Source organism: Rhipicephalus microplus, chromosome 6 (genome assembly GCF_043290135.1).
Source record: "Rhipicephalus microplus isolate Deutch F79 chromosome 6, USDA_Rmic, whole genome shotgun sequence".
NCBI lineage: Eukaryota > Metazoa > Arthropoda > Arachnida > Ixodida > Ixodidae > Rhipicephalus > Rhipicephalus microplus.
This window is the reverse complement of record NC_134705.1, coordinates 33378951-33397624: the sequence shown is the minus strand read 5'-3', so window position 1 is coordinate 33397624 and position 18674 is coordinate 33378951.

The following is an 18674-nucleotide window of genomic DNA, read 5'->3' as shown; positions in this document are numbered from 1 at the left end:
CCATTAACTTTTATCCCTTACTCTTCCCAATCTAGTGTCCTGAAAACCTCTTGTAATTAGGCGGTGAGTAGCATTAGAGAAACCGCGTTTCCTTACCTTTTAGCCTTCTTAATTGGGATTATGTCGCTTTTTTTTATGGAGAACCAAGGTGACTGCGGATCCACTGCAGATTTCTTCCACTATGTTTAGGTAGGATTCTTCGATGCCCTAATTCCGTAGCGCCTCCATTACTGCTGGTGTCTCGACTGAGTCAAACGCTTTCTCGTAATCTATTAAAGCTATGTATAGAGATTGTTCGGGTTTCGTGCATTACTCTATTACCTGATTGGTAGCATGAATGTGGTATAATGTGGAGTAGCCTGTTCAAAATTCTGACTGGTACTTGGGTAGATTGAACTCTGATATTGCCTTCATTTCATTAGCTATGTTTTTTTTTGTAAATCGTTTGTACGAAACGGAAAATAAGCTAATCGGCCTGGAATTTTTCAGCTCTTGACATCTTCTCTCTTATACATTAAAACAATTTGGGCATTATTTCAAGATTCTGATACCCTTCCCTCTAAGAGAGACAAAACAACTTTATTATGTAGGTAGAACAAAAAGCATGGGAGGGACCCCTAGTCCGGGGTCCCTAGGACGACTCCGGCGACGTGTCGAGCCCGTTGTATGATGGCTCGCAGAACCTCGGGAGGTCCGTCGCGGAGGGCGTAGTCCCACAGCTCTTTTTTGCGCAGCGGGCGGAGGAGGGGTGGTAATGGAGGGAAAAGGTTTGCCGTGCACTCGATAGTGACGTGGAAGATGGAGGGTGACCTGCCGCAGCCCGGACAATTGTCAGCATAACAGTGTGGCCAGAATTTGTTCAGGAAGACAAGATTAGGAAAAGTGTCGGTTTGCAACTGGCGTAGGGCCACTGCTTCCTCTCTCGAGAAGGATGGTGATGGCGCACGGTGAGTGCAGCGAACGCTTCTATAATGACGGAGAATCTCTCCGTAATGCAGCAAAGGATCCCCCCACCCTGAACTGATCATTTCACCACGCCGGGCCGCCCGGAGGGAAATATCGCGGGCTACTGCATGTGCGCGTTCATTGCCCGGCAGCGAGGCATGACCAGGGGTCCACATTAAGTGGATGCGGGAAGGTGTGACTGAATCATTTTTCGGGATCTGTTTGAGAATTTGTTGTGCCTCTCTCGGAATGCCATGTCCTGATAGGAACGCCGGCATGCCTGTTGCGAGTCCGTCAGTATATACACTTCCCCTGGCACACGAACGGCGTGTCGAATGGCGAGAGCAACGCCGAGAATTTCTCCGTACGTGACATTAGTGCCGCGCATTGCAGCAGAGTCCTTCAAGGATTCAGTGCCATCCAACACTACGGATGTATAGGCCTCTTGAGTGCGCGCCGTGTCTGTGTATAGAGCCTGGGATTCTGGGATGTTTTCGAGCATGCGGTTAAGGTATCGCACACGAGCTTTACGCCGTCCTTTGTCATGCACTGGGTGCATATTACGGGGCAAGGGATGAATATTCAGTACCTTACGTAGGGCGGGTGATAAGGTCGTTGGGCGGGCTTCAGGTTCAAGTGGTGGGACAGAGTGCCCTAACCGTGCAAGGAGATAGCGGTCAGTACGTGTGAGCAAGAGGCGCTGCCGGTGACTGACCCAATGCGCCTCTAGTAGTTCTCCTAGTGTGTTATGCGTTCCTAAATTAAGGAGACGGTATGTGGAAGTATAGTGCGGTAGGCGATGGGCTAGCTTCGTCGCTTTACGAATGAGGGCATAAACGCGAAGTTGTTGTGCTTGGGTCAACCGCTGAAAGAGAAGATAGTATGTAAGACGGCTGATGATTCATGCCTCCACCAAGCGCAGCAGGTCCTCTTCTCGAAGACCCGAGTGCCTGTTAGAGACCCGCCTGATCATGGCCATAATTTGCTCAGTTTGTCGGGATAGAAGGGAAACAGTATAGTTAGACCTGCCATCCACCTGGACGTGTAGGCCTAGGATGCGAGCACGGCTGACCAGTGGTATGGGTATACCATCCACGTGTACAGTGATGGGCGGCATAGGTGAGGGGCTGCGGGAACGAATGATTATGAGCTCCGACTTTTGCGGAGCACAATTTAAGCCCCCTTTTCTGGCATACTCAGAGACAGTGTCCACTGCTTGCTGCAGTCGCTCTTGGATAGCACCGTCGCAACCGCGTGTACACCAGATAGTGATGTCGTCCGCATAAATAGCGTGAGCGACATCGGGGATCTGATCGAGAAGCCGGGGGAGCCCTGCAAGTGCGATATTGAATAGGGTGGGGGAAAGAACAGAGCCCTGTGGTGTCCCACGCCCTACAAGGCGGATTGTACCTGATCGATGCGGCCCGATTCCGATGGTAGCTGTGAGATCTCGAAGAAATGCGCGGATATAGTTGTACATACGAGCCCCACAATGCGACTCTGCAACATTGCGAAGGATAAGTTCATGTGCAACATTATCGAACGCCCCTTTGAGATCTAAGGCGACAAGTGCTCTCGTTTGGGTGCACGACGGTGGTCCTAAGACTTCCTCCCGTAATTGTAAAAGGACATCTTGGGCAGACAGATGAGCTCGATATCCGAATTGAGTGTTAGCAAAGAAAGAGTGTTCCTCCAGGAAAGGTTGCAGTTGCCGCAAGAGTACGTGCTCCATTAGCTTACCAATGCATGATGTTAGAGAGATGGGCCGTAGATTTTCAACTTTTATAGGTTTACCCGGTTTCGGGATAAGTGTAATGTCAGCATGTCGCCACGCTTGGGGAAGTGTGCCTTCGCGCCAGTATTCATTAAAGATATGGGTAATGTGGTTGATATCCACGTCACTCAAGTTACGAAAGGTGGAAAATCGGATTTGGTCCGCTCCTGGAGCCGTGTTTCGTAGTAGGTCTTGTAGGACCACCCACACCTCGTCCGGGGTTATGTCGGCATCCAGTAATTCATTCTCCTCACCCACATACGGGTAATCAGGGTATTGTGGTGGCGGGCCTATGGGATTGAATTGATGTTCTAGTTCCGTGAGGAGCAAGTCAGGATCATCCCGGTACTCGTGCATTAAGATGTGCAGCTGCCGAAATGTTTTTCTCATTGATGTGTTGGGGTCTGTGAGCGAACGTAGAATCGACCACCTTTTAGCTGGGCTTAATGTGCCTGAGAGGCGGTTGCAAAATTGTCGCCAGTTATTACTGGTGAGGGACGCTGCGTACTCCTCGGATTCCCGTGTAATTTCTTCTATACGTTTCCGAAGTTTTCTGTTGAGGCGTTGTCGCTTCCATCGCCGCGTCAACCCTCTCCGGGCGTTCCAAAGATGAAGTAAATGCGGATCTATGTCTGGTGTCTTAGTTGTGGTACGCACTGTACGCGTGGTGGCCTCAAGATCGTCAGCGAGAGACTCAAGCCATCGTTCGTAGCCCTGGCCCTCAGGCGGGTCTTGGCGGCGTTCCCTGAATTTTGTCCAATCTGTAATGCGCACATTTCGCTCTGGCCTGTGAGCGCCTCGTAACGGCAGGATGGTTGCGACAATATAGTGGTCACTGCCAAGGTGCTCTTCTAAAGGCCCGTGCGCTACGACTGGGCCAGTATTGCGGACAAAGGTAAGGTCAGGACAGGTGTCGCGAGAAACACTATTGCCTATACGAGTGGCGTGCTCTGGGTCGGTGAGCAGTGTGTATCGCATGTTACAGATAAAATTCCATAAGCGGGTTCCCTTGGCTTGCGATTTAACGTAACTCCATGTGACATGTGGAGCGTTGAAGTCACCACCTACCACACAAACCCGTCCAAGGCTGCCAAATTTTTTTAACAGACGGTAAAAACAGTGTGTACGCGAACGAAGGGAACTGTATACATTGAGGATAAACAAACTGTCGCCGCGTTTTCCTTGCGTAATTACTTCCAATATTTGATGAGGAATGTCGCTACTCGTCGTATGCATGCGACATGTAACGCGTTTCGAGACTAGGGCTCCCACAAGAGGTGAGACACCCGAGAGCGGGCTGTGACTGGATAATGAAGGGGTCCAATTGGGTTCCTGTAAGAGGATGACATCCGGAGGGTTTGTGGATGTGGCAACGTACTGTTGCAAGGAACCTCGTTTTTGACGGAATCCCCTACAATTCCACTGCCACACCACTAGCTGTGGCGGGTCACGCGGCGCCATCATCATCACGAGAGGAAGCAGAGGGGCGTGTATAGGGATGCGCGCGTCGGTTACCCCCGTTAGAGTTACCCACGTTTGAATGTTGCGGTCGAGAGATGTGGTCGGGTGGCAGGCTGGCGCTGTGACTGCTAGGTTCAGGAGTTTGTATGTTATTATCTCGCGCGAGAGTACGTTCTATACATAATTTCACTTGCTCCGTAATTCCTATACGAAGTTCTTCCATCTGCCGTTCGATTCGGTCGAGGGCCGCCTGCATACTTGTACCCATGTCTGCCACCAGCGCGTCTATTTGTTTTTGCAAGTGCTCACAGCGTGCCTCCATGTCACGGCGTAAACGGGCGATTTCTACCAGGGGATCGGGAGCAGAGGATGAGGTAGTGAGAGGGGACGGAGTAGAAAGTGAAGTACGGGCTATAACGAGCTGTGGGAGATCCGCCGCTCGACTTACCTCCCAAGGTGCCTATGTGGATGTTTTTTGCGCCGAGATTCTCTGCGTCTCCGTGGGGGCCTGGGCCACCTTGGCAGAGGCATTGGTAAGCAGGGCCTTCTTGTAGGGTTGTTGTGAGGGTGGTGCAGTTTGGTCAGGAGGGCGTTTCTCGGGCGGCCGCATTGATGCTCCGCGGGATCTGGACCGAGACTTGGAACGGGTCTGGGATTTGCGACGGGATCTCGAGCGAGACTTCGAACGCGCTCGCAGTGTCCCCTGAGTCGAGACTTGTGAGTGTCCAGTCGTTGCCATATCTTTGGAAGCAGTAGATGTGCTGGGGGACTGCAGTTCACGCTGCTCTTTCTTCAGAGCTTTACGCACCCACGCCTTGTTCGGTGTCTGGCGAGCTCGCCGTGGGCAGTTTGGGTCGGATGTAGGATGGCTTCCGTCGCAGGACCTGCAGTGAGAAGTGCACGGATGCGACGGGGCTGGGTTGTCAGTCCCGCATGTTGCACAAATAAGCACGTGTGGCGTGGGACAGTGGTCAGCCCAATGACCGAGCCGGTGACATATCTTGCAAACCAGTTGGCGAGGGCGATGAGGGTAGCAGCGGAGTTCGGCGCCGTAGAATCGCACATAGCGAGGCACTTTCAATCTTTCAAAGGTGACTAACGCCGCGTTGGTGTGCCCCATCATACGTGCTTGAAGAATCTGGGTTCCAGGTGTCAAAAGCTCGTCCACTAGCGTGGACGACGGCGTGCCGGGTACAAGACCGGGAACAATGTCCTTGCATGAGTTGTCTGGGGCAGCAAAATACGTTGTGATAGGATACACTCGCTGACCAAGCCTCAGTTCCCGCACCTTGTATAATGCATCGGCAACATGTGACTTGGGTGTGCTTACGACTGCCAAGTTCTGCTGGGGGCGCAGGCGGAATATGATGTTCTGACGATCTTCGGTGCTTAAGCCTGCCGCGCTCCATAAAGCGCTGGCGAGTTCTGGGCGCGTCTAACTTTCGAGGCAAAGTCCGCCGTACGGTCGCAGAATTATCTTTTCATCGTGTAAAGGAAGCGGAGGCGGATTCTTATTCTGGCTCCGCTTGCGTGTGGTTTGCTGAGGGGCATGAGAAATGCCCGATGTATCTTCGGGGGGTTGCGCCTCGGCGTGCATATGGCGGGTGCGTCGCCTGTGTTGGACCGTCTTTCAACAACCTCCCGCGTCGTTGTCCGTGTTGTCGCAAAGAGTAGTGTCCTCTTCCATCCTTTCTCCGGGTGGAGTGTCGACTTCAGGTTGTTGGGAGAAAGAATTGGAAACAGCAGGATCAGTTGCCGGCCTCGCAGTATTCGCCTCGGTTGTCTGCGCTGCTACCGAGGGACGCGCGTCGGCATTCGCCGTCGACCACGGCGTTTCATGTTCGTTGGAAACTGTCGTGGAGGCAGTCAAATGCTCCATCGAAACAGAGCGGGTAATAGGCCGAACGCCCTTGGCGCTCAGGTTGAGAAAACGTACCTTGGACGAGCTGGTGGATGGGCATTCCTGGCTCATGGTAGGAAAAACACGCCTGGACAGCTATGGCCCCAACAGGGGCGGCTGCCTGGGAACCGCTTCAGAGCTGCAGAGACGTGGGCAGCGGCAAAAGCAAACGCACAGCAGCGAAGTCGTTGGCTGCTTGCGACGAGGAACGCGGCAACGTCGTAGATTCACAGCTGGGGAGCGGGTACGACGGAACCCACCGTAGTCGAAGGAGCCGAGAGACGAGCGTCCGCACTCCACAGTTGCCAGGGCTAGAATCCCCCCTCTAAGAAACACTTCATATTTAGAGTGGCCAGTTTCCCTAAGACAATTTATTCTCCATCTTTCACCAAATTCGTTGGTATACCTTAGTCTCACCAGCGCTTTTGCCTCTTTGCATTCATTCTAGGGCTTCGCTTACTTCCCCTGTTGTTTACTGGCACGATGTCGAATACCTTTAGACTATTATTGTTTCGTATCATATAATCCTGGTTGTTTTAGCTTGTTTACAGCTCTCCGTAGAGCTTCACCGCCACCTCGACTATCATGTCCATATTGGTTATGACAATGCCTTCGTTGTTCCTTAATGCATTCATCCGATTTTTGCCTATGCACAAGTTCGCTTTTGCAGCTTTTAGGCTTCTACTGTTTTTTTTTACAACCTGCTTGATTCTCTCCATGTTATACTTTTTGACGTCGGCTACATTACGTCTATTGATTAACTTCGAAAGCTTCACTAGCTTTATTTTGTCGGTTGCATTGTAGGTCTTTATGGTTTGTCGTCTTTTAAAGACATTTTTGACCTCCTGAGATAGTTTGCCAGTTTCCTGTTTAGTGACTGTACCTCTGACTTCCAATGCACACTCTTTGATGTCACTAGTAAGATTATTGCTCGTTATGTCAACGCTAACGTCAATTACCTCGTTTAGTGTCTCAAATATATTCTGAAGCGAAACTCTGAATTCCTGTGCTTTCCCTCTCACCGCTAGCTCATGAATTGGCTTCTTGCGTATAAGTTTTTGTCTTCGCTTTTCAAATCTAGGTGAATACGAGCTCTTACCATTCTATGATCACTGAATCTAATCGCGCCAACTACTTCTACATGCTGCATGATTTCTGAGTGTGCGCACAGAATGAAGTCAATTCCCTTTTTAGGTTCGCCAATAGGGCTTCGCCACATCCAATTACGCTTAACCAGTTTTCTGAAGAAGGCATTCAACATCTTTATTATATTACGTTCTTTGAACTCAACTAATAACTGCCCTCTGTAATTTTTAGAGCGCATGCCATATTCCCCCTCTAGATAGTCTCCGGCTTGTTTCTTGTCTACTTTGGCATTAAATTCATCCATCAATAAAATATAGTGTGTCTTTATTCATTGCTGACTCGACGTCTTTGTAGATGCGTTCAACCAAATGATCGTCAACGCTCTATGTAGGTGCGTAGGCCTGCACCACCTTCATTTTGTATATTTCTTAATCTTAGTCGCCATACCTGTCATCTTCTTAATGATGCTGCACTCTAAGGCAAAATTACCCGAAAAAGGAGTAACGGAGCCCGATAGGCGCGTGCGATTAACGGATAGACCGATGAGGAGCAACGACAGAGGGAAGCGTGGAGCGCGAAACCAAGGGATGAACCGCCCGGGCATTGCAGGCAGCGCGAAAAGCGTTGCCAAGGTGACCAGGCCTCCCTCCCCTCCTCTGCTGGCTCAGTCTTTCCCAGTATTTTGCCGGCGACGGTCCGCGTCACGTCGCGCTCGGAGTGCTCGACCACGGCCGCATGTATTCGACGATCTAAGAATTACGGCGTGGTGCTTGTGTGTACGCTTGCATGAGCGTGGGCTGCTGCTTTTGCGTTTCGCTGCACCCATAAAGTCTGGAGCAAGTCTCGACACGTCACCACGCCCCGCTGTATATCTCTGGCTTTGGGATAGTCACGAACAACACACGACAGCAACAGTCGGGAAGGCCAATATGGCGGCCGAGAAGAACAGGCCTATGGGATATATAATTCCTACCAAGCACTGCATGAAATCATGTATGCTGAAGGAATGCAATTTTTCAGTGGAGAAAAAAGTAAAAGCATCCTCCAAGGTTTTCACCAGTCCGGCCAGATTTTCACAAGGATAAAGTAAGCCTCCCTTGTCAAATGCACTCACTCACTGTTCGCTGTGACAATGGCACCTGATTTCTTGGTGGCGAAAAATTGCCATCAAGAAATCGCCATTCAGCTGCTTTTTCTGAGCCGTACGTAAGCTGCGGCGTGTGTTAGCGAGCTTTTTCGGCGCATGGACACGCCCCCGTTACGCCGCTGTCGCGACATTTGGTTTTGCAGCAGTTTTCTGGTGTATTTGCAATGTATGCAGGAGCCACCACTCTCACACACATATGTACACTTGGTGGAAAAGTAATTGCCTGCATAGAATACATATGGTCCTGACTTTGCCGGTCTGATGCCACAGCATTGACACAATATAAGTGCATGTGTGATGTCGAGCACTGACTTGCTTCTTCCTGCGACGAGACTGTACACTGCGAAGGAAATTTGCCCCTCAGGTACACAAAGCAACACAATGAGTTCTGTTCGCAGCTATTAGCTTTGAACTTCACCAGCTTGGGCAGCAAAACGTGGTCAACTTGCTCACCCTCGAGCTGACACACACCGTACAATGCTGTCATGTTCACTGCCAAACGTTAACTTGTTCCGTGTTTTGCCAGGTAGACGAAGATTCACACACACACACACACACACACACACACACACACACACACACACACACACACACACACACACACACACACACACACACACACACACACACACACACACACACACACACACACACACACACACACACACACACACACACACACACACACACACACACACACACACACACACACACACACACACACACACACACACACACACACACACACACACACACACACACACACACACACACACACACACACACACACACACACGGTGGCAGCGTCGACTGCGTCAGATGTTTCGACCTCAAGAATTTCAAGCTCCTGTTGCTGCACGAGTACTTCGGGCTCTTGTCTGCTGACTGAGTTGCGCTTTTGCCGTTTCGTAGCAGGTCCGTGCTGCTCACATGTATTTCGGTCCTTTCTTTGCACGGGAGTTTTTTGTTTCGTAAAGTGCTTCGGTGCGTTCCGGAACACCGTAGGCACAGCGTCGTCCAACAAACTCGGTCGATCACGGGGTATCTCTACAACCTCACCGTTTACAACGTGTCGGTATGTTCTTCCAATGAAGCTCTCGTCGAAGTGCCGCTCGCATACGACGCTGTCTGTTGTCAGTTTTTTGTCAGCTTGCTTAATATTACGAGCCCATTGCTGACGTCTTGAGGGATCCTTCGGGGCCTTAAAGACCGATAGATTTTCTGACCACGATCGATACCCGCCTTTACAGCCTGTCACGAAGCATGTACTTGAACGGTTGGGCGGCATGGTCAGCAAACTGACCATACGCTTGTTCACAAAACACGTGGCCAGATAAACAACGACGGCGGAGGCGAAGCATCCGAACGAGGTAGTGGCACAGCACAGAGAGAGCGAACGAGCCCACAAATACCTAGCCGAAGCAAGCGCACCGAGAAACAGCAGCACCCCTTGCAACGGCCGGAATTTTCACTGCATTCTGCGCGCCCGTCTTCCATGGCAAGAATGCAGCGCACGTCACACTTCCACCCTCTAGCGACCATAGCGCCGCTGAAGCTCGAACACCAGTCTTTGTATTCCCGTACAAGTCTGCCCCTCTTTCCGTTGAAATTGTTCGCCAGGAGAAAGCGGCAGCCAACACAAAACTCGTGACGCAGGGGCTGGTTATGGTTGTTTACCCGAAAAGAAGGCATATTTAGTATGCCGTAGGGTGACGCGCGATTCAAATTTGATTGTAAATAGTTCTGGGCGACAATTTATCTTTTCATTTCGTAGATGATGTGTACCTACACAAATCGATCTGACAGGTTATCTCGCTTTTCGAAATTTTGTTTCAGTACTCCTATTAAGGGAAGAAAGAAGAGGAAGTATGGGCTGGTATGAAGATAAAGAGCGGTCTCACAAACAAACAAAACTCAAGCACTGTTCCGCACCCCACCCCCACCTCCTTGCGTCTTTCAAGAATGTAGCTGTCACAGAACGAGCGCTAAAAATAGGCGCGCCGCAAATTCTTGCGGTAACGCGCGGAAGAAACGCCGCGAAGTCAAAAGAAAAAAAAAGGGAAAGAAAAAGAAAACAAACGGCCCAGGGCTCCCCGGGCGTGCGCTCTCCCCGCAGAAGCGGGGCTTCATCGACGAACCTCCTCACCCCACAACGGCGGCCGAGCAAGCCCGCGATTTTTCTAGAACGAAGGAGGCGTGGCCACGCCGAGATGAGTCATCCGACGCGGAGGGCAGTCGAACCGTCTCGCGCCTCTCCCCAGCCTTCGTTGCGCATCGCGCCGACGAAATGAGGAGAACTTTCTGGAAGGTGGCGCGGAAGGTATTTAATCGAGCCGCCGAGACGAGAAAGCAGGAGGAGACGGAAGTTAACGCCAGAGCGCGTAGGGATTCCGCCGTGTAGTCGGCGAAGGTTTTGGTCCGTAGGGACGAAGCCGGAGATGAAGAAGATTTCCACCTGAGGGGTGAAAGCTCGGGCTACAGGCAAGAGCGTGTGTTTACCGCTATCGAGCGAAGACCCGTGGCAACAGCTGCGAGTGTGAAGCCGACGTGTTCCGGCGAAGAAGTTGAAGTTTGAAGAGTGGCCAATTGAAGACGGGAGGTTTCCTGGAAGAGAAACTTCGAGGGCTGCGGAACGACAACAACGCGGGACTTTGAGTGAGTGATTCTCGGAAGAGTATCATCTCGACTTTGGTTCCAAGAACTTTGGACTGAATAGGTTTTCTGTCTCTTTAGTCTTTAAGTGTCTTGGTTGTTCAATGCATGCGACTGCATTGTAGTGCGTATTGTTGTCCGTGTCCGTTGTTTCAAGTGTGGCTGATTGTATTGTGTAGTACGTTGATTGATTGGTTTGATTGGTGACATATTGTATGCAACTATTGTGGAGTGTGCATTTTTGTGTATTGCTTTCGATCTGCCATTATTGAGAATATAATTTTGTTTGTTTATCAACTCTCGGCTCTGACTTGTTCTTTGGGCCACAGCCGGCGTCTGCTGGCGCGCCAATAAGGACCACTCCTAAATTGTCCACGCTTTCGTGGTGCGGTTCGGAGGGCCGATACTTCGGCTCTTAGAATTAGCCCGGCGATCGCCTCCCTAATTAACGGGACAGGTGTGACAGTAGCCTTTTAAAAAGGAAACAAAGAAAAAGGCGCATGTGCTATGTTCATTTCGCTCCTTTTGTGTTTGTTGTAGCAGTTGTATCATAGGTCACTGAGCAGTGCCTCTCATGGATGGATGGATTGATATGGCTGTACCCTTCAGATCGGGCGGCGGCTAACGCAACCTAGCCTTCATACTTAGTGAACCAAAAACTAGATTTATCTTTTTTTTCCTTTACATATACTGAAGTTAAGAACTGCTACTTTGCAGTGAAGGGTTTAGTTTTTACTCGTGCCTTGACTTTAGCCACCAATCAGATAACCTCCTTTTAGTTAATTCTACCCGCTTAAAGTCTAATTTGCCCTCCCTGTCCCTAAACTCTCATATGATGTCAATCCAACATCACTTTGTACTCCCTGATTTGGTGTATCCCCGTGAGCTCCTAAGGCAAGCCTAGCTATTCCATGTTGCTATATTTCTAATCATGCTTGAACTTCTGATCTCATGCACAAGACCGCATTGCCGAACGTAAGACCAGGAACTATGACCGTTTTCCATAGTCCTCTCACAACATCATACCTATTGTAATTCCACAGTGCCCTATTTTTCATGACTGCTGAATTCCCGTTACCTTTAGTCGTTCATGTATTTTGTGTTCCCTAAGGTGCTCGGTCCCATTGCTTATCCATACGCCCAGATATTTGTATTTATCTGTTATATCTGGCGCGACCTTCTGTATTCTAAGATCACTACCTTCATTATCATTAAAAACCATGACTGCTGATTTTTCCTTACTGAATCTGAAATTTAACATATCTCCCTCATTACCACAGATGTCGATCAATCTCTGCAAATATTCCTTGTTGTCGGCCATTAGCACTATATTATCTGCGCACATCAATGCTGGTAGTGCCTGTTCAATGAGTTTTCCTTGTTTGACGAGAGGCTGAAGCCCAGTCCACTCTCCTCTAATTTGGCCTCTAATCCTTGTAGGTACATCAAGAATAACAAGGGTCACAGAGGACACCCCCGCCTAAGCCCCCACTTTATCTCTGCGGGCTTGGATACCTGTTTTTCCCATTTTATAACTACCTTGTTACTTTTATAAATATCCTTTAAAAGATTAGTGACTCCCGTCTTCCACACTTAGTGTGTCCAGTATTCCCCACAAGTCCTCTTGAACCACGCTATCGTACGCTCCTTTGATATCCAAAAATGCTATCCACAGGGGCCTGTGTTCCTTTTCTGCTAATTAGGTGCACTGCGTCAGTGAAAACACACTGTTTTCCAAGCTCTCTTGTATTCAAAACACAATCTGCAGTTCCCCCAGCACCACCTCATCCATGCCTGCAGCCTTTCCTTAAAAATCTGCATTACCAGCCTGTAAACCACTAATGTCACTGTTATAGGACGATAGTTGTTTGTCAGCTTTGTCTCTATTTTCTATATAGTTCATGCTCATTCTCGATGATGAAGTACCATCAGGGACTTCACCATCTATTATTGTTTTGCTCGCTGCCTCCCTCAAAGTCTGCTTAGACCTGGAGCCTAATTCCTTTATCAGCGTAATTGGGATGCCATCTGGGCTTGTTGATGTATTACAAGGTAGTAAATCAAAAACTAAAAAGAAATAAATTCCTTTTGTTACAGTGTTAGCTATGTCAGCAAACTGGGCGCGCTGAATGAACATATATACAAGGGCGGCGGGGGGCAATGCCACGTCTCATGGGAGATGAGCTAGAGCCTTCCTTGTGCGTTTCATGAATCAATATATGTCATTGTGACCTACAGAAACTTTCCACCTGTCTGTTACTCCGAAAAAAAAAGCAGTACATTATGCACAAAGACTGCGAGCTCCGCTTGCCCCTACTTAACCGTTGAAAAGAGGCTACTCCATAATCCATTTTTAATATAGCCACAAGGCCGGAAGGCGCGCATTACAGAGGCAAGTGGTACATTTGATAATAATTAAAAGTTTACCAGTTACTTGGAAGTAAAAACAATACAAAGTGTAATGAAGAATAATACTTAACAGATATAGCGGCATCACTGTGAGAGTAAAAAAAATTAAATTTCTAATGATAAAGTGCTAGCTATGTGAACGAACGGGGCAAGCTGAAAGAACATATTGTCACGTCGCCCCAGGAGGTGTTGACAAGGTTTATTGACGTCTGAGCAACAGGGTTCTAACCAAGCGCGTCGGTTGAGCTTGTTTGCCAGAGCGAGGCCCCACGCGCACTTCTTTCTCCTTTGTGGTGTGAGCCTTCGCCTTGGCATACGAGCCACTACTAGAGGTAGATGGCAATATTCCTCCTCAACAAAAAAAAAGAACACCGTCCCGATGCTATAAAGTTATTGCAAAAAAAAGCCAAAACAAAGTAGCTTAAACAATGAAAAAGGGCACTAATAATCAAATGTTAGACGCGATAAGTTCACCAATGATGAGACAAATGTCGGAGCACAAATAAAAAAAACAACAGGAAAAGTGGTCTTTTAGGAACGCGCAAAATAAGGCTTCGTGCGCAACACATGAACTATGTCCGAGGTCGGTTGTCTTCGTTGTACCTATCGTGACGACGTAGCATCCGGAACCACTTCGTAGTTTACGTCACTCACGCGGCGTAATACTTTATACGGACCGAAGTATCTGCTGAGCAACTTTTCGGAGAGGCCACGGCAACGAACAGGGGTCCAAACCGAAACTTGGTCTCCTGCACTGTAAGATACGTCATTGTGACGCATATTGTAACGTCGTGCATCGACCTGTTGCTGCTGACCAATGTGTAGCCGGGCGAGCTGGCGAGTTTCCTCGGCACGCTCTGCAAATTCTTCTGCGTCAGTTGTTAATTGATCGGCGTCTTCACAAGGAAGCACCGCATCCAGCATCGTCTGAACTTCGCGGCCGTAGAGAAGGCGAAACGGTGTAAATCAGGTTGTTTCTTGAACGGCGGTGTTATAAGCGAACGTCACATAAGGCAAAATGCGATCCCATGTTTTGTGTTGGACGTCGCTGTACATGGAGATCATGTTTGTGACTGTCTTATTTAGTGGCTCGGTTAAGCCGTTGCTCTGCGGATGGTAAGCAGTCGTCGTTCGATGCCTAGTGTTACTTAGTCGAAAAACTTCATCAATAAGCTGTGCAGTGAACACTGTTCCTCTGTCGGTTATCACTGTAGATGGAGCACCGTGGCGCAGAACAATGTGACACATGAAGAACTGTGCTACCTCATAAGCCGTAGCTCGTGGTATCGCCTGTGTCTCAGCATAGCGGGTCAAACAGTCAGTTGCAACAATGACCCACTTGTTGCCGTCGGACGATAAAGGAAATGGGCCGAGAATGTCTATGCCGACTTGGTCAAATGCCTTGTGGGGTGGATCAATTGGCTGAAGTAATCCAGCCGGCTTGCTTAGTGGCGACTTTCGACGCTGGCATTCACGACAGCTTTTAACGTACTGCTTCACGCTTGCCGAAAGTCCGGGCCAGTAGTACGCCTCACTTACTCTGTCGAGCGTTCGCGAGTAACCTAGATGACCAGATGTGGGCTCGTCATGACACGCGGAGAGGACTTCGTCCCGCATGTCCTTCGGAACGACGAGGAGGTAAGCGCGGCTCGTAGAACGGGCGTTTTTTTTTTTTGTACAGGACATTATTTCGGAGGCAGAAAGACGTGAGGTAGATGGCGAGGTATAACGGCGCTATGACCCTCCAGATAATCGATGAGCGGTCGAATCTCTTCATCCTCTCGCTGGCGTCTGCTCAAGTCAGATGAGCTAAGGGCGCTTGCTTGCTTGCTTGTTTGCTTGCTTGTTTCTTTCTTTTGTGGCTCTCACCCACTAAGGGGGATTGGCCAAGAAGCCGGTGGTTAATTCAAGTCAATACTTTAGATTTTCTAGACTAGGGGAACCAAGGAAACCGTCATCGTCCTCTTCTTCTTGATTGACTAAAGGTATGAGTGCACGCAACAGCGTATCAGCGTCTTCATGCTTCCATCTAGATTTATATACGATGGTCACATCAAATTCCTGTAGACGCAAGCTCCATCGGGCCAGTCATCCAGAGGGATCACGTATGTTTACCAACCAGCAGAGGGCGTGGTGGTCCGTCACCACTTAAGCAACGTGGAATAGGTAGGCTTGCTTTAGGAGCTCACGGGAATACACCAAATCAGGGAGTACAAGGTGATATGGGATGGACATCATTTGAGGGCAGGGAAGCTAGCAGCAAGATAAAATTTGAGAAGCGATTGAGAGAAATGGGGGAAGAGCGTTGGGCTAAGAAGGTTTTCAGCTACTTGTACATGAAGAATGTCGATACAAAATGGAGGAAGCGAACCAGGAAGTTGACTGGTAAATACTTAGAAAACAGCAGGTGGCCAAACCAAAAAGAACTATCGGTTAAGAAAAAAGTGAAGAAAACGGAGACTGACATGTGGAGAATGGGCATGATTAGGAAGTCCGCACTAGAGATCTATCGAACTTTTAAGCAGGAAATTGCCAAAGAAAGGATGTATGATAATACTCGGGGTAGTTCTCTACTGTTTGAGGCCAGGACGGGAGTACTGCGAACCAAGACATATCGGGCCAAATACGAAGGGGTCGACACAGTATGCAGTGCGTGTGGAGAGGAAGAAGAAACTGCCGAACACTTGATAATGTTCTGTAAAGGGCTTCACCCTATAGTTCAGGATAATGGCGCAGAGTTTTTCAAAGCACTGGGATTTAGGGACAGCGAGGGCAAAATAGACTTTAAGCGGGTAGACTTAACTAGAAGGAGGTTATCTGATTGGTGGCTAAAGTCAAGGCACGAGTGAAAATTAAACCCCTCACTGCGAAGTACGAATCCTCAACTTCATTATTTAAAGGAAAAAAAAGATAAATGTAATGGTTAGTTCACTAAGTATTACGGCTAGGTGGCGTTAGCCGCCGCCCGATCTAAAGGGTACAGCCACATCCATCCATCCATCCATCCAACTTTAAATGGACGACCATAGAGGTACGGGCGAAACGTGGTGATCGCCCACACTACTGTGAGACACTCTTTCTCTGTGGTCGTGTAATTCACCTCGGTACGGGACAGTGAGCGGCTTGCACAGGCTATGACTGGTTCTTTGCCGTGTTGATGCTGGACGAGCACTGCGCCGAAGCCGATGTTATTGGCGTCAGTCTGCACATCTGTGTCAGCATCATCGTCAAAATGCGCAAGAACAGGGGCTGACTGCATCCGCTGTCGTAGCTCGACAAAAGCAGCCTGTTGCTCGGTACCCATACAAACGGTGTGTCGTCGCGTGTAAGGCGAGTCAAGGGTTCCGCTATCTTCGAAAACCCTCTAATAAATCGTTGATAGTAGGTGCACAATCCCAGAAAGCGCCAAACAGTCTTGTTGTCTGTAGTATGCGAAAACGCAGCTACAGCAGCAAGTTTGTCGGGATCGGGTTGGACTCGTTGCGCGTTGGCTACATGGCCAAGGAATTGGAGCTCTTGATAACCAAAGTGACACTTCTGCGGTTCGAGTGTAAGATCTACTAATTGAATAGCATGTAGCACACTCCTGAGGCGGTGAAGATGTTGCTGGAAGGTTTCAGAAAAAACTACAACATCATCCAGGTATACAAGACAATTTTGCCACTTTAGACCAGTAAGCACAGTGTCCATCATTCGCTGGAAGGTTGCGGGCGCTGAGCACAAACCAAAAGGAAGGACTCGAAATTCATACAGGCCATCAGGGGTCACAAAGGCCATTTTCTCGCGGTCTTGCTCGTCAACCTCAATCTGCCAGTACCCACTTTTTAAATCCAAAGAAGAAAAATAGTGGGCGCGGCGTAATCTGTCTAACGAGTCGTCGATGCGTGGCAGTGGGTACACGTTCTTTTTAGTCACGCTGTTCAGCTTGCGGTAATCGACGCAAAAACGTAGCGTTCCGTCTTTCTTCTTGACTAGGGCGACTGGAGAGGACCACGCACTGTTGGAAGGCTCGATGATGCTGTCGTCAAGCATTTCTCGAACTTGCGTACGAATGGCTTCTCGTTCCTTCGCTGACACGTGGTAAGGCTGTTGGTGTACTGGGCGGGCGTCGTCGAAAGTGATGATTCTGTGCCTAGTGATCGAAGTCTGGCGCGCCTTAGAAAAAGTAGCGAAGCTTGACTTAAATTCAAGCAAGAGTTTTCGCAGTGCTATCTGGTTTTCTGTTGTGAGGTTAGAAATAATAATATAAAGGAAATTTATTAAGCAGAAAGGTTGGTGCTTGGATGGCTTGGAAGGCGATGCACCAGCCGCAATTTCCGAGCTCGAGCCGCTGCTGCACACTCGATGCTGCTGCCTCTGCGCCGGAGTACTTCCTCTTCTTTACAATGGCCCCACGGAGAAAAAAGGAGCCATCCTGGCGACATAGTCTTGGGCAGGCAGCGTTGAACCGTGGTATTGCTTGAGCCTCTGGACGTGTACAACCTCGCGGTTGCGACGTCGCAAGTCTGATGGTGGCGTAAGAGGCTCAATGAGGTAGTTTACTGGCGAAGTTTGTTCGACAATACGATATGGCCCATCGTACTTTGGCAGAAGTTTGGAAGAGAGCCCAGGTGTGCGATGCGGCACTGACAGCCATACAAGAGAACCCGGAAGAAAAACGGGAGTTGAGGTCTTGGCATCACGAATTGCTTTTTGCCTGTTTTGGTCATCGCAGGTAAAGCGACGATCTAACTGGCGGCATTCTTCTGCGTGTCTGGCGGCGTCCAAGATCGGTAGGCACTCGGACGCGTCTGGTCGATAGGGCAAAATAGTGTCAATGGTGTGGGAGGGGTGACGGCCATAGAGGAGGTAAAAAGGGGAGAAGCCTGTTGTCGCTTGCGTTGCCGTATTATAGGCGTATGTAATGAATGGGAGAACTAAGTCCCAGTTAGAGTGGTCGGGCGTCACATACATAGATAGCATGTCACCGAGAGTACGATTAAAGCGCTCGGTAGCCCCATTGGTTTGTGGGTGGTAAGCGGTACATGTGCGATGTACAATAGCACACTCAGCGAGCAATTTTTCAATGACCTCGGACAAGAAGGCGCGGCCGCGGTCACTGAGGAGTTCTTGAGGGCCTCCATGACGCAACACAAAATGACGCAGTAGGAAAGTGGCAACCTCCTGTGCTGTAGCCGTTTTAAGAGCAGCGGTCTCAGCATAGCGCGTTAGGTGGTCGATAGCAACTGTTATCCACCTATTGCCAGTCGGAGTCAATGTAAGTGGCCCATAAATATCTATTCCAACCCGTTCGAAGGGTC